Raw genomic sequence first — 12,586 nt, forward strand, 5'->3', positions numbered from 1 at the left:
CGAGACGTTTGCTCCCGGACCGACGCCATCCGACCGACTACGTGCTCAGTGCCGCAAACGACTCGACGATCAAGACGTACGGAATTCTGCCCCTCTGCCTCAAACTCGGCCTGCGTCGCGAGTTTTCATGGCGTTTCGTCGTCGCGGACGTTTCCGTGCCCATCATCGGATCGGACTTCCTGGACCACTTTGAGCTGCTGCCGGATTGTCGCAACAAGCGCCTGCTCGATGGACGAACGGGACTCTCGGCTCCCTGCCAGCCAACGAACACTATGCAACCCAGCATCAAGGCCTTGTCGAACGATTCTTCATACAGCGACGTCCTAGCCGATTTCCCGACGCTCACGCGTCCCGCCGGCACGCCGCGAGAAGTTCGTCACTCCACGGTTCACTACATCCGGACGACCCCGGGCCCCCCCGTGTCTAGCCGACCTCGCCGCCTCGCTCCAGATCGCCTACAAATAGCCAAGGCCGAATTCGACTCCATGTTGCGCGAAGGCACCGCACGTCGCTCCGACAGCCCTTGGTCTTCGCCGCTGCACATGGTACCCAAGAAAACGGAGGGCTGGAGACCGTGCGGGGACTACCGTGGCCTCAATGCCCGGACGATTCCGGACAGCTATCCAGTGAGGCACATCCACGATTTCAGCAACCACCTCCACGGATGCACCGTCTTCTCGGTCATCGACTTGGTCAAGGCGTACACACAAATTCCTGTCAACCCAGACGACATCCCGAAGACAGCGATCACCACGCCATTCGGGTTGTTCGAGTTCCCATACATGACCTTCGGACTACGCAACGCCGGGCAGACGTTCCAGCGTTTCATCGACGAAGTGCTCTCAGGACTGGATTTCTGCTTTCCATTCATCGACGATATACTCGTCTCATCACGCAACCACGAGGAACACCGCGAACACCTACGCGCCCTCTTCGGACGTCTCTCGGACCACGGCATCCTGATTAACACCCAGAAGTGTGTGATTGGGACCCCCTGCGTCACGTTCCTTGGGTACGAAGTCTCCGCTGCCGGCACACGACCGCTTCCCGACCGCATCGCAGACCTACAGGACTTCAAACGACCAGCCACGGCTCGCGGCGTGCGTCGCTTCCTCGGCATGATCAACTTCTACCGTCGTTTCCTACCATCCTCTGCCAAACACCAAGCTCCTCTGCATGCTGCCGTCACCACCCTCCGAGGATCCCAGCCATTCCCATGGACGCCGGACCTAGAACAAGCTTTCGAGGCCTGCAAGACCAGCCTTGCCAACGCCACGCTCCTGGCCCATCCGCATCCCGAGGCCCCGCTTGGACTTTTCACCGATGCCTCCGCCACCTCCGTCGGTGCATGCCTGCAACAGTTCGCCAACGGCTCGTGGCAACCCCTCGCCTTTTTCTCCCGGAAACTCACCACCAAGCAGTCCGAGTGGCCACCGTACTACCGCGAACTTCTCGCAGTCTACGCAGCCGTTCAGCACTTTCGTCACATCCTGGAAGCGCAACACTGCACCATATACGTGGATCACAAGCCCATCACCTACGCCTTCCAGCAGCGGCGTGACAAACTACCTCCAGTGCAACTCAACCAACTTTCCTTCATCGCTCAGTTCACCACGGACATCCGCTACATTGAAGGCACCTCTAACGTGGTGGCGGACGCGCTATCGCGGGTGGATGCAGTTCGCGGGAACACCCCCTCCCCCGATCTGCGCTCCCTCGCCTCCGCCCAAGAAGAGGACGATGAGCTCCGTGAGCTCCTGAACGGCGATTGCGACCTCCACCTCCAGCTCATGGACATACCTGGCACCGAAGTCAAGCTCTACTGCGACACCTCCACCGCGAAACCCCGGCCGTATGTACCCGCCGCGCACCGCCGACGCATATTTGATGCCTTGCACGGCCTCAGTCATCCCGGTACCCGAGCATCCGCGCGCCTAATCGCGTCGCGTTTTGTCTGGCCCAGAGTCCAGCAAAACTGTCGCGCTTGGGCCCGATCGTGCCAAGACTGCCAGCGCACCAAAGTTTCCCGACACGTGCACGCTCCATTGGGCAATTTCGTTCCTCCGTCCGCAAGGTTTCAGCACGTGCACATCGATCTGATCGGGCCTCTCCCATCAGCGGGACCCTATAAGTACTGCCTGACAGCCGTGGACCGTTTCACCCGTTGGCCCGAAGCCTTCCCCTTGGAACGCATCACCGCGGCGGACGTCGCGACGGCCTTCACATCGTGTTGGATCTCGCGATTCGGTTCCCCCGCCCGCATCACAACAGATCAAGGGCGGCAATTTGAATCAGAACTCTTCCGCGAACTAGGACGGACCATCGGCTCCGAGCGCCATCGCACCACCAGCTACCACCCGTGCGCCAACGGCATGGTCGAGCGCTTTCACCGCCACCTCAAGGCAGCACTCATGTGCCACCCTGGCTCCACCTGGATAGAAGCCCTGCCCCTCGTGCTCCTTGGGATTCGCGCAGCCATCAAAGATGACCTCGCAGCATCGCCTGCCGAACTGGTGTACGGCGAACCGCTCCGACTCCCAGGAGAGCTCATCGTGCCACCAACAGCCACCCGGATGGAAGACCCTTCCGACCTGATTTCCAGACTTCGGCAACACATGGCTCGCTTGCGACCACAATCCGGTTCCCGTCATTATCAACCCAGCACCTTCGTATTCAAGGACCTGTCAACCTGCACCCACGTCTTTCTCCGTGACGACTCCGTACGAGGCAGCCTCCAACCACCGTATTCCGGACCACACCAAGTCCTAAGCAAAGACGGCAAGACCTTCACCCTGCGTCTCAACGGTCGTGAGACCCGCGTCAGCATTGACCGGGTCAAACCTGCCTACACCTGGACGGAGGACGTCCCACACACCAAGGATTCCTCAGACACACCAACGCACCCCCCCACCAACCAACCACCATCGGCGCAACGTCAAGAGAGTCCGTCACCAAGAGGTGACTACGTCACCCGTTCTGGTCGACGCGTAACATTTCGCCTCCCACACAAGGTGTAACCCTTTTTCTCCGTGGGGGGCTGGTGTAGCGACAGCCACCGAAAGCCGCTGACTTTTGCTGCCACCTAACGGGGGGAGAAGGAACCGCCTTACCAGACGCGAGGTGATTTGACCCCTGGAAGCAGGGGTGAAAGACTGGGGACGAAAAACAGAGAGAGGGAGATTTCCAGGCATCGCGAGGACAACGACTGGAGCGGTCTCCTTCGTTATTACTCAGTGTTTTCCTTCGGTATTACTCAGTGTTTGTAGTGTAGCTGTAGTGTTCGTCTAGAATAAACAAGAAGGTAAGCCAACATCCTTTGTTTTGGTGATTATTTCCCAAATGTTTGTTGCAAAGGAGTAGCCTCAAAAATGCTAAAATGTTAGACTTTATACTCTATAACACTGATCTGCGGAGCAAGATATATATATATATATATATATATATATATAAAAATATATATATATATACACACACACACACACACACACACACACACACACACACACACACACAGCAACAGCCCGACCCTGTGGCCGAGTTGTTAGCACATCGCGCTGCGACGCCAAGGGTCCCGGGTTCGAATCCCGGTCGGGCTTGGTTGTTTGTGAATGTCCATTCATCAATTTCATCACTCATCCCCATCTTCGCAAATTAGCCAAGAGGCACAAAACGCGAAGTAAAATAAACTAAATCAAAAAAATCAAAATACACACAGCAACCAGCAAGTGAACGTTGAACACTCCGAAGCAAAGACTCGGAAGTTAATCGCGACGATGATTTAGCGAAATATATACAATAAAATCACATAAAAACAAACTTATCATAGTTTTACATCGCTTTCAGCCATTCGGCTGATCGCGACGACGAGGATGTGAAAGATAATTAGATGAAATGGATGAAGGAGCACTCACAGTGACTGGGCGCGATAAGTCGTCGACTTTCGATCTCGCCACTTCAGGTTCGACTCCATTGTGAGTCTCCATACATCAATTTCATGTAATCATCAACGATGTTCATCGTTGCGGTTTACAGATAGTGAAAGAAAAGCGATGAAAAATACAATTCAAGAGACATGCCAAGAACAGGACGCCAACCAGGAAACTTCGGTGGGAGAAATCATAAGCCGATCACTTACGATGTTGGATCACCAAAGCTGTGGATAACAATAAAGCGGGTTGTTTAATTTGAAATAAATTCAATTCCGGTCCAGGAGAGAAAATCAGCAAGTGCAAATGGGTTCTGGACCGTAAAGAACCTTTTTACCTTTAAAATATTTCAATTCGGTCCAGTAACCATTTTCCCGGATGGATTTAAATACTGCCCAGGATTCCTTTTTCCAGAATGAATTTAAATATACAATCCACGAATCTATTTTTCAGGATCAATTTAAATAAGGTCCAGGAAACCTTTTTTCCAATGAAACAATACGCAACTTGGACCGAATTTAAATTGTGCGATAAAAAAGGTTCAGGTCCTGTTACGGAACCCAATGGAAATCACTAGAATTTATGAGTTGGTGGATATTTTAGCAACACTGCAATAAAGTACCAATGTCACGGCGAGGGTTTGTGTCCAGAATGGTGTTTAGCGCTTCCCAGCTGAACCACTGACATTTTCGACGACTGAAGAAGAAGAGGCGAGTCGCAGACACACTTATCAGGCAATCTTCCCCCCTCGACATCCATTACCTCCTTCATTCTTTACTTATTTCGCTGCGCTTGAAGACAACTTGTCATGCCAGCAAGACTTTTTTGTCTCTCCAAGTACTGTTAGCAGCAACTCGATTTCCTTTTTTTTCGTCGCAAGCCGTACAAATTTCCTGTCTCTGCCCCACTATTGGCTCAAACGTTCATCAATGCACAAGAGGACATGTAACGGATGCATGGTTCTGTGTATATTACTGGGACAAGGTAGACTGAAACTTGCCTTGTAAAAATAAGCCTGTAGTTTTGAAAGGAATGTGTAGGGTGTGCCGAAAACGACAATACACACTCGCGAGTTCCTCTTGTAGGTAAATTGTAGCTGACACTGTCTGTCCCAAAAATCCACGTAAACCTATGTACAGTACCCAGCAATAACAATTAGAAACCTACATCCTGGACGCCGTCTGTCCCAAAATCCCATGTAAAGTTATGTATGTACAGTACCCAGCAATGCAATGAGATGTATTTATTTACTCAGAGTTTCAGATACAGTCCTATTTGGCCATTCTACACTGAAACAACATAAAGTAGAAACAAAAAATAACAAAAGATAAAAACAATAATAAGATGGGATAGATTTACATGTTCTTGGTCAGTAATGTATAAAAATTACGTTCTGGAAGGAAAATATCTACATCCAGGGGAAGTGTGTTGTAGATTGCTGGCAGCCTGTAAAACAAGGAGCGATATAGAAGGGATAGCCTAGTGGTTGGGTTGTGGAAGAGTTGCAGGTTGCGCCTTTGCTTTTGGGGTACCCTAAGTGTGAATTCACTGATTAGGAGATCTGTTCTGATTTTGCTATTTATTATGTTGTATAAAAATTTCATGTCAGCTAGATCTCGGCGAAAGGATGAAGAGTGAATATTCAGAGCAGGCATAGTGTCTGATTTGGATACATGTCGGAAAGAAGGTATTCTATGGCGAACAATGGCAAGAAAGAAACTGAGAACAGAATCTATTCTGGTAACATTGGTATTTGAGACCACTGCCAAAATTGGGGAGCAGTATTCAAGGATGGGCGAGACGTAAGTTTTAAAGAATAAGGCAAGAGATGATGGGTTTTGAACTTCACTAAATCTGTGTAGAAGACCAAGAAGGCGCATGGCTTTTTTAGTGCTAGCTATAATATGATAATTAAAAGTGAGTTTTTCACCCATGATAATACCTAGGTCCTTCTGAGTGGAAACGTTTTGGATTGAATTGTTTTCAATAGCATAAGCAGACACCACTTTGTTCTTTTTAAGGGAAAAAGTAAGGAAATAGCATTTCTGAGGGTTTAATTCAAGATTCCACTGACGACACCACTTAACAAGTTCTGTGAGAGCATTTTGAAGAATCGTCACGTCATGATTCGATGAGATCTCCTTGAAGAGTTTACAATCATCCGCAATCAAAAGTATATTGATAGGGAAGGAGGACAGTTTTTCAGGGAGGTCATCCATGTACAGAAGGAATAGGATTGGGCCTAAGACACTTCCCTGAGGAACTCCAGACAAAACGGGAAGAAAGTTAGAAGAGGAACCTGAAAGAGCAACACGTGTTCACGCTCATGGAGGTAGTCCTGCAGTAAAGAGAGAAAATTTCCATGGATGTTAAATGTGGATGATAATTGATGCAGAAGAAATTTATGGTTAATTTTGTCAAAGGCTTTCGAAATATCCAAATATATAGTGTCAAGTTGGGAGTTATTACCAATAGCTCGGGCAGCATGCGAAAGTAAGACGGAAATATTTGTTAGGCAAGAGCTGTCTGGAAGATCCTGAGATACTCGCTTCCCTGCAAGAGATAATGTGTGTTGCCTAATTCTACGGCGAATTGAGAACTTTGCATTCAAGTTTGTTCATCGCCGTTGAGTTAGGCAGCACACATAACACCGTGAGGGGCCTCATTTATATTGCTGGTGACTGTACGTACGCGTCATATTTAAATTCCTGGAAGAAAATAACAATGCAGCTTGCAGCACTGCCACAGTGGAGACAGGTCGAACGATGTCTTCCACTCATTCAGCAAATTACTATTCTTTGCGTCGCCAGATACTGTTGCTAACCTGATCCTTTTTTCTTCATTCTGGCAGTGTTGCCAGTGGCATTACTGGACCATGCCACATTTTGAACTGAATTCTCATTACAATGATTTATCCGAAACATACCATCGCGGGTGTTAATGGTAAATAATTTAGAGCTAAAATGACAATAAATTTGACCTTTTCGAAAATTTAAGAGGGAAGTATAGGAACTTTGGGAGAGTGTTTGGGCTGTGTGGATAAATCACTGACTGATTACGTCACATGTGAATCCCCACACCCACCCCCACCTCTTGCATAATAGTATAATAGCAATAAGCATGCATACAATGGAGATTGCACTCACCGGTAGAATGGACTCATGTAGACACCATGATAAAGCAGCACTATACTGTCACCACCACATCATCGAGTCACCTGCAATGAAGAAATAAGTACTATATTCAAATTGAAGACATCTATAAAATCGTAGAAGATGGCAGATTGTTATTTCAACTGTCTTATGCGCGAGGTTTTACTGTCATACCCCTAAGAAATCCATAGGCCAGAAGGTTTATATTTGTACAGTTCTCGTTTCGGTTAGCTATCAAGTGCTTCCACCCACTAACAGGAACGCTGGGGCCAGCACGTGCTTCGTTCTCTGCCAGCCATTGTTGTTTTTATACAAGTTACAGCAATCGTAACTCAGTAGCGGCTCGTGCCTAAAATAACAGGTGAAGAAGTACATTTATAGGCAATGAAAAACAAATAGTAAGTGTCAGTGGGCCCCCCACAATTTAAAACGTCTTTTTTGTCTTCATCCGTCCATCTGGAAAATGATGTCTGCAACAAATTACACACTAAGTCATTTACTGGGTTCATTGTACAAACCACAGCTCAACACATGAACACAACACACGATAGGAAACGCGAAACACACTCGCGGAACAAGATCTCGCGAGAACGCAACGATTTTGCCACAACCACTGGATGCAATGTTTTCTGTCGACGAGAGAACTGCTGCACCTAGATGGCGACACCCGTTCAATTCCAACGCAAGGTGACGTCACCGTTGCCATGACAACCGGCTAAAGTCTTCCGCAACCTGGCGGCGTCTGCTCTTGGTTTGTTTAAGCTACGATGAACTCTTCACGTGCGTAGCGCCGAGCGGCGTATTATTTGAGTATTATCGTGTGCGTTCTGCTGGGAAATAGTTTAATTTAACAAGCAAATGAAAGATGTCAATATTAATTTCAAAATTAGGTGAAAACATCTGCACTTGTTGCACTTGGCCAGCCGCCACCTACACGTAAGCTAAATAATGACTACGTGCTTTTATACTATCTCTATTCTCACGTCGTCCTCTTACCTATTCCTGTAATAATAATACAATATTGACTAATTTACATATTTCACTCAGAAAATATGTAGGTTGTATAACGAAATTGCAAAATCATATGGTAAGGTGGACATCTTCCAAAGCTTAGGAAAGTTCAAAAGGGAAATTGAAACTTACTTTCAAAACAAGATTTGACATTATTTAGCAGTTCAGTCATTTTCTATGTACATACCTGGTTTGTTCAAGTGAAAGAATTAAGGCTCGGCTGGACATTTGGCAGCCGAATGGGCGATTTTTTAAAAATTTCCCTCTCCATTCGAAAAACCGCTGTGATATTCCAAAATATGAAAAATTACATGCGCTTAGAATTCCTTCTAGAGCATTGACGTGAATTTTCATGAAGTTTGCTTTCACTGCTATCTAGATATTATCAATAGTTTCGCGATTACGTAAATCTATTAAACTATTGATAAAAAAAAGTGTAAATCACCAACCCTGAGACCTTCTGTAAACAAACCGTCTCACCGATTCGATGTATCACTCCGCGTCAGCTGATTCATGACCGCAATCATCTGCTGTTACACTCATAGTTCGCCGCACCTATTCATTTTACATAAGAGCCTCTGAATGTGAGAACCCGCTCTCAAAACATCAGACGAATATGCAGCCGCATACATTGTTACTTTCCCGGTCATTCTCTCTTTCATAACCCTTAAAACTGCAAACACTGACACACCACTGCACTGGGATACCAACTTAACCACTTCTTTTACTGGTTCAGGATACCACTGACAGAACGTTACATACATATTGAGTAGAAACTGTTTCTCGCTACTTTGGTGCTTTGAAAACAAGCTCGGAGAACACGGAGACCTTCCCGCATGCATAGAACTTGCAATGTTATTTTTCTAAGGACAAGTCAGGCAATATTACTAAGTGGCACTACTTTCTTGCTGTTCATATGATTATTTTTAGAAAATAACCAGTTATAAAATATCATTATGTACACAAATCTCTAAGCTCATTGAAAGTTACAATGCACATTCCTACAAAATGTTCACACTTATCTTGCCTTGCCATGTCACCAAGTTATTTTACGAAGTGCACTATATTTGGCGGAACAAAAATGGTTATTAGGATGCTTGTCAAAGTTTCCAACCGCAATAAATTTACGAACTTTCTTTGTCTTGTTTTCATCATCATCATCAATATATTTATTGGACTTGTTACAGCATTGCATATGGCTGTTTATGCCCATTATATATTTTATTTACATAAGATACAATTTACATAAAATCTACAAACAAATTTTAAATACACTCCTATCTATATCAAACCTTAGAAATATACATTACCATGTTATAGCATTTTGTCTAAAAAAAATGCAGGTAAAATATATTCAATTCGCATGCAAGAAAGAAGCCAAATTTGTGGGAAATGATTACTGGTGCAAAGAGTTAACCATAAAGGTGAAGCAATAAGTACAAAAGAAAGAGCATTGGGTTTAAAGTGAGACGTCATTTGCGGCAGCGTATCCCATACTACAAATTGGCCGTTGTTTTACCTATATAATGAATCCTGTAACAACGCTGGATTTCGTGTGGATTATTTTACTTCTTTTACTTCTATAAGTCTGCAATGCTTTCTGCATGCAAGTGGTTTTGTTTACAGAAGGTCACAGGGTTGGTGATTTGAACTTTAAATAACAGTGAAAACAATCTACACGATAAGGATCAGTTTATTGCTAGTTACTATCATTATTTCTATACCTCATCATTTATATGTAATGCCTGGCTCATATGTTTTTGTTTGGTTGTTTCTATTCTTGTCATATCATGTGTAAGATCTAACCTCACTTGTCAGGTTGCTACTTTCTATTTTTCTTCATGTTACTTTTTCTTATTAATTTTTATATTACTTTAACACATATTATCATAATATTATTGTACCTTATCGACTCTGTTGATTGCATATTCTGTGTAACAAACAATGTGATAATACAATACACTGTAAATGGGCATTTGCCAGTGTCATATCTTTAAATAAATAAATATTAATTTTTTAAACATTTATATTATTATTATTATTATTTCTGAGACTCTGGTTCGGACTCCCCCCTAAAAGCGGATGGATCTTGCTGAGGAAAGTACAGAGTGGACCACGAAAAAGTAGCCCCAGACTGAAACAACGAGCAAGTTTATAATGCATAACTTCTACTTTATTAATAACATTATTACAGTTATTACAATAATCGTTTCTTTCTAAAGGTTTGGTAACATAGTCACTTGTCATAAGAGATGCTGAAAATGGTTGACAGTTTGAACGAACAATAAACACTGGCATGGGGTACTATGGAGCCGGTCCACTTATTCGTGGCCCACCCTGTACAATGGAAAACACGTTGCTGCGACAAGAAACCTTCGGGTTTAGGATTAACAGAGATTCATTTAGCAAACACAGTGTAAAAAACAACACGCTCAGCATTTCGCAGAGTCGTTAAGTCTGAAACCACGAGCGATAAACCGCCCGTGGAGGGACTTAGGGGCAGGAATCGTGCCCATCCGAGGCATTAAAACGGGCATAAATAACCACCACAGCGATTCTCCTTGACAGAATCGCTTTATGCTTTCATTCATGCAGAGCGCTCGCAGTCAGCGTGGAATCTCTGGAGGTCGGCGAGTATCGCAAGGCCAGGGCCGTAAAGTGCGCAACGGGCGAAGCGGACTGGGTCTCCCTCATCGCACAACGCGCTAGCAACATCGCGTTCTGACGTCACCGCGAAGAGCTTTCATTGTTAGGCTAAATGCCTTCGTTGTTAGATTAGGCTTGTTTAAGCATTATTATTATTATTACTATTATTATTATTATTATTATTATTTATTATTTGAAGTAGGGTTACATCATACATATGCAGTGTATTTACGCAAACAGCCATGTCAAACTCAATTCTTGAGTAGGGCCGCATAACGATAATATCAAAACTCCCAGGGCCGCACATCTAGAACCCCAACCCCTTGAAGTCCAGAACCAAGTGGTTCGACCCTAACGGAGGGGGGGGGGGGTTTCCAGTGATTATTATGTATTGCAGCATCGATATATAAATTATATACAGAGCTACCCATCCCCACTTGCCACAAATTAGCAACCGCAGGGGAGCGCAAGAACCAGGTTCAGAAATTCCCTACATCTCCCCTCACATATGACCCTGTATTTGGATGATTTCACGATTACGTGCGTGTGTATTTTTTGTGAAAATCATTTTATATAATATCCTTGCATGTTTTATTGAAATAAAATCAACAAATATTTTTTCCGTGGAGACAGTATTTTACATGTTACTTTCGAGCATAAATTGGTTACAATTATGCAAACATTTTTGGAATAAACTGTTTGTGAGCAATTGTAGTTTCGTTTCCCATACATTTGACACTTTTTTTTCTAACTAGCTTCTCAAAAGTCTGTAATATTTTTCTTGTGAGCATGAAACTCTTAATGCCGACAAGTCAGTCATTCTTGATCGTTTGGCTGTTATTTTAATCTTCATGATGAAAAACAACTTTTCACCAAGGCAAGTGCAACCAAAATTAATAAAATTTCTGCAACAAAATAGCTTATTCGAGGACACTGATATGAAAGATATGAGAAAAATCAAGGAAAGCCTACCTCGCGATATTTCTCTTTCAATACGAGTTGCACTGTAATTCAATAAGTTCCATTCGAAGGTCAGAACTTGTACATGAAAAAGGAGCAGAGCAGTGAACAAGAATATTGCCCTTCGCACTCTCTGAAGTCTTGAAACCTGTTTCCAAATTCATCACGTACTAGTGTTTTTATTATGGACAAATATTCCTGGTATTCCTGAGAAGTTGGGAAGGACAAATTATAACTTTATAAAATAAGTTATAAGATAAAGGAAGACTGCAACTTTTCAAAATGGCCTCCACTTCCTTCAAAATATCAGCTCTTGTGTCACGGAAAGGAATCATTCAAGTAGTTTTACTGTCATATCGAGATGAGAATTTCATCCACGAATGAAGAGAGCTAAATGAGCTCCCTTACAGACGTCCGTACTTTTACATTTTGTGAGAAAAGGAAACAACACGAAGAATTTTCGCTTTCAATTATTCGTTGACTAAGTCATTAATCCTCTCCTCCACTGTATTTCTGATTTTTTAAATATTTTTTTAGCGTCGCTTTTCTGCCACGTTTGGGTAATGGCGACGATGAGGATGAGTGAAGATATGATGAAATTGATCAAGGGACGCATACCAATAACACCCATGCTCGGGCCAGGATTAGAACGTGTCGTAACGGGCTGTGCTAACCACTCGGCCACAGAGGTTGGCAAATTGATTTCATGATAAAGAAATACTTTTGAATGAATTAACTTTATCAGGGTACAACATTTCTACGCTTTTCACTATTCACATCACAACAAAAGTAAGCATTTCACTCGAAAAAGTCTACATTCCTCTTCTATAGTCCTTTTCTTACTACCACAAGGCTTGGGCAGCGACATGGTTGTCTGAAAACCTTTCCTGA

The 12,586-nt window shown here is 44.3% G+C and overlaps 1 protein-coding gene across 1 annotated transcript in view; it reads right to left on the minus strand.

The window, feature by feature from the left end:
* The window catches only part of ninaC (STKc_myosinIII_N_like and MYSc_Myo21 domain-containing protein ninaC), a 266,558-nt gene that overhangs the window by 236,664 nt on the left and 17,308 nt on the right, over nucleotides 1-12,586 (minus strand). The window contains exon 2 of the mRNA XM_083139403.1: nucleotides 7,073-7,143. The gene's annotated coding sequence lies outside the window, so the exon portion shown is untranslated. The remainder of the gene's footprint in view (nucleotides 1-7,072; nucleotides 7,144-12,586) is intronic.

The sequence above is a fragment of the Lepisma saccharinum genome, chromosome 17 (assembly GCF_977018435.1).
Source record: "Lepisma saccharinum chromosome 17, izLepSacc3.1, whole genome shotgun sequence".
In the NCBI taxonomy this organism is placed as follows: domain Eukaryota; kingdom Metazoa; phylum Arthropoda; class Insecta; order Zygentoma; family Lepismatidae; genus Lepisma; species Lepisma saccharinum.